This window comes from Myotis brandtii, unplaced genomic scaffold (assembly GCF_000412655.1).
Source record: "Myotis brandtii unplaced genomic scaffold, ASM41265v1 scaffold179, whole genome shotgun sequence".
Classification (NCBI taxonomy): Eukaryota; Metazoa; Chordata; class Mammalia; order Chiroptera; family Vespertilionidae; genus Myotis; species Myotis brandtii.
The window spans coordinates 3357537-3361576 of NW_005356635.1; the positions used below are offsets into that span (position 1 = coordinate 3357537).

Consider the following 4040-nt stretch of genomic DNA (forward strand, 5'->3'; position numbering starts at 1 on the left):
TTTTTTTTTAAACTATAGTCTGGCCCTCCAACGGTCTGAGGGACAGTGAACTGGCCCCCTGTTTAAAAAGTTTGAGGACCTCTGATTTAAGAGACAATCTTGACTCCATTGTATGTTCATGCCTCTTTTGTCAAATATTAATTGAGCATAATGGCTTAGGTAGATTTCTGGGGTCTCTGTTCTATTTCATTGGTCTATATTTTTGTTCTTGTGCCAGTACCAGGCTATTGTTATTACAATGGCTTTGTAGTATAACTTAATATCTGGTATTATGATTCCTCCACTTTGTTCTGTTTCTCAAGATTGCTTTGGCTATTTGGGGTCTATTTTGGTTCCATACATATTTTTGGAGTATTTGTCTGTGAAATATGCTGTTGGTATTTTAATAGGGGTTGCATTAAATCTGTAGATTGCTTTGGGTAGTTCAGACATACTGATGAGGTTGATTCTACCAATCCATGAACACAGAATATTTTTCCACTTGTTTATATCTTCCTCTAGCTCTCTCTTCAATGTTTATAGTTTTCCAAGTATAAGTCTTTTACCTCCTTGGTTAAGTTTATTCCTAGGTATGTTAATTTTTTTGTTGCTATGGTAAATGGGATTATTTGTTGGGTTTCTCTTTCTGAGAATTTATTATTGGTGTATAAAAAAGCCATAGATTTCTCTGTGTTAATTTGTATTCTGCTACATTGCCAAACTCCTTTAGTAAATCTAATAGTGTTTTGGTGGAATCTTTAGGGCTTTCTATGTCATCTGGGAATAATGACAGTTTTACTCCCTCCTTTCCAATTTGGATGCTTTTATGTTTTCTTCTTGTCTGATTGCTTTGGCTAGCACTTCCATTACTATTTATATAATAAAAGCTTAAGCGACCGTTATGGCAGAACAACCAGAATGACTGGTCACTATGATGCGCACTGACCACCAGAGGGAAGACGCTCAATGCAGGAGCTGCCTGCTGGTGGTCAGTGCGCTCCCACAGGGGGAGCACCGCTCAGCCAGAAGCCGGGCTCATGGCTGGCGAGCACAGCGGTGGTGGTGGAAGCCTCTCCCGCCTCTGCGGCAGCGCTAAGGAGCAGTGAGCCGAGTGATAAGGAGCAGTGAGCAGGCGGGCGATAAGGAATGAGGGATCCTGGACTGAGTGAGGGCACAGGCTGGGCTGAGGGCTTCTCCCACCCTGCCAGTGCACAAATTTCATGCACTGGGCCTCTAGTGTTGAATAAGAGTGGTGAAGGCAGACATCCCTGTCTTGTTCCTGTTCTTAGGAGAAATAGTTTTAGTTTTTGCCCATTGAGTATAATGTTGCCTGTCATATATGGCATTTATTATGTTGAGTTATGAAACCTCTATTCATTCTTGTTGAGAGTTTTTATCAAAAATGGGATTGGATTTTGTTGGATCCTTTATCTTGGCTTATTGATATGATCATGTAATTTTTGTCTTTCAATTTGTTTATGTGATATATCATGTTTATTGATTTGTGAATATTGTACCAACCTTGCATCCCTGGAATAAATTCTACTTGGTCATGGTGTATGATCTTTCTAATTTCAATGCTGGATCTGATTTGCTAATATTTTGTTGAGGATTTTTGCATCTATGTTCATCAGGGATATTAGCTTGTAGTTCTCTTTCTTTGTAGTGTTTTTATATGGTTTTGGAATTAGGATAATGTTGGCCTCATAAAAAGAGATTGGAAGTGTTCTTTCCTCTTGGATTTTTTAAAAATAACTTAACGAGCATAGGTGCTAGTTCTTCTTTGAATGTTTGGTAAAACTCCCCTGTGAGGCCATCTGAACCAGGGTTTTTGTTTGCTGGGAGCTTTTTTATTACTGCTTTAATTTCCTCAATTGTTAGTGGCCTATTTGTGTTTTCTGATTCTTCCTGATTCAGTTTTGGGAGATCGTATTTTTCTAGGAATTTTTCCATTTCATCCAGGTTGTCCAGCTTGTTGGCATATAGTTGTTCATAGTACTTTATTATAATCCTTTGTATTGTTGTGGTGTTAGTTGTTACTTCACCACTTTTGTTTCTGATTGTAATTATTTGGGTCCTCTTTCTTTGTTTCTTGATGGATCTGGCTAAAGGTTCATCGATCTTATTTATCTTTTCAAAGAACAAGCTCTTGGTTTCATTGATCTTTTGTATTGTGTGTTTGTTTTTTTAAATCTCCAAGTCAGTTATTTCTGCCATAATCTTTATTATTTCCTTCCTTCTACTTACTCTAGGTTTTTCTTGTTGTTCTCTTTCCAATTCTTTTGATACAATTTATTTTAAATGTTGACACCAAGCAAATCCATAGAAACAAAGTAAATTAGTGGTTTACTATGGCAAGGAGGATGCACAAAAGGACTTCTAATGAGTATCAGTTTTTACTTTAGGCTGATGAAAATTTTCTAAAATTAGATGGTGGAGATGTTTCTATAACTCTGTTTCTATAACTAAAAGCCACTGAGTTGTTTATAAAGGTGAATTTTATGGCATGTGAATCATGTATCAATAAAACCTTTATAGGAAGAGATCTTTCAAAGAATATATATGCATATATGCTTAGTTCATGGACACAAAGGCCTGAGAGCAATGGGGACAGAATGGAGGGAGGTAAAGGTGGGTGAAGGAAGAGGAAATGGGGGATATCTGTAATAGAGTCAATAATAAAAAATAATAATACTAAAAATAAAAACTAATTAAAAAGAAAACCATTATAAATGTGAGAAATAAATTAATAAAATCAATATATTTATGAAAAATTCAGGTTTAAGAAATCTTAAATTTACATGAAATATCAAGCTACTTTTAAAAATCTTAGCATGGAAGTTTTCAATTATATGCAAAAGTAGCATAAGAAAATGAACCCCAGTGTAGCATCACCAAGTTTCAATAGTTATCAACATATCAGATGGTTTTCCTTGTACCTTCACTCACGTCTTTTCCATTTCATTGCATTGTTTGTACAAAATCCACAATATCATAAGGTTTCATCTATAAATACTTCAATACATATCTCAAGCTTAAGGAATATTTTAAAAATAACCACAATATTATTATTATATCTGTTTTATTATGTTTTTTATCTTTATTATTGATAATATTACAGATGTCCCTTTGTTTCTTGTGGGGTTTTTTTCCCCATTGACCTTCTCCATTTCCCCTCTCTCAGGCCTTCACTACTCCATTGTCTGTGTCCATGGGCTAGACATATCCTATATAATATAAGGGTAACATGCAAATAGACTGAGTGGCAGAACAACCGAACAACCAATCAAAGTATAATATGCTAATGATATGCTAAGTCTGCTCAACAGCTCGCTATGACGTGCACTGACCACCAGGGGGCAGATGCTCTAACTGGTAGGTTAGCTTGCTGCTGGGGTCTGGCCAATGGGGACTGAGCAAGATGGGCCAGACACACCCTGGAGTCCTCCCACGGTCCCTCCCTGGCCTGATCATGCACCGGTGGGGTCCCACAGCCTGGCCTGCACCCTCTCGCAATCCAGGACCCCCCAGGGGATGTTGGAGAGCCATTTTCAGCCCAATCCCGCAGGCCACTCCCCTTGGGAGGGCACCAGATGCAGGGCTCATGGCTGGCGAGCGCTGTTGTGGCAGCACGAGCCTCTCCCAATCAGGACTAATTGGGCACAAGCCCACAGCAGGCACAGTGGGGCAGGATGAGCAGAAGTGGCAGGTAGGAGCTGCAGGTGGCATTGGACTGTGGGTTTCGGCCTGATCCCTGCAGGCCACCCAGAGGGACCCCACCCATGCACAAATTCATGCACCAGGCCTCTAGTTTGCATATAAATTCCCTGGTCAATCACTCCCCACCCATTCCCCAACCCCTGCATTCTCTTTGAAATTGAGTCTTTTCCATGCTTATATGTCTCTGGATCTATGTTGTTCATCAGTTTATTTTGTTCATTAGATTCCACATATGAGTGAGATCATGTGATACTTGCCTTTCTCTGACTGGTTTATTTCACTTAGCATAATACACTCCAGGTCCATCCATACTGTTGCAAATGGTAAGAGTTCTTTCTTTT

The 4040-nt window shown here is 39.0% G+C and overlaps 1 protein-coding gene across 1 annotated transcript in view; it reads left to right on the plus strand.

Moving 5' to 3' along the window:
• The window catches only part of IGSF10 (immunoglobulin superfamily, member 10), a 34111-nt gene that overhangs the window by 12140 nt on the left and 17931 nt on the right, over positions 1 to 4040 (plus strand). The gene's annotated exons all lie outside the window — the stretch shown is intronic.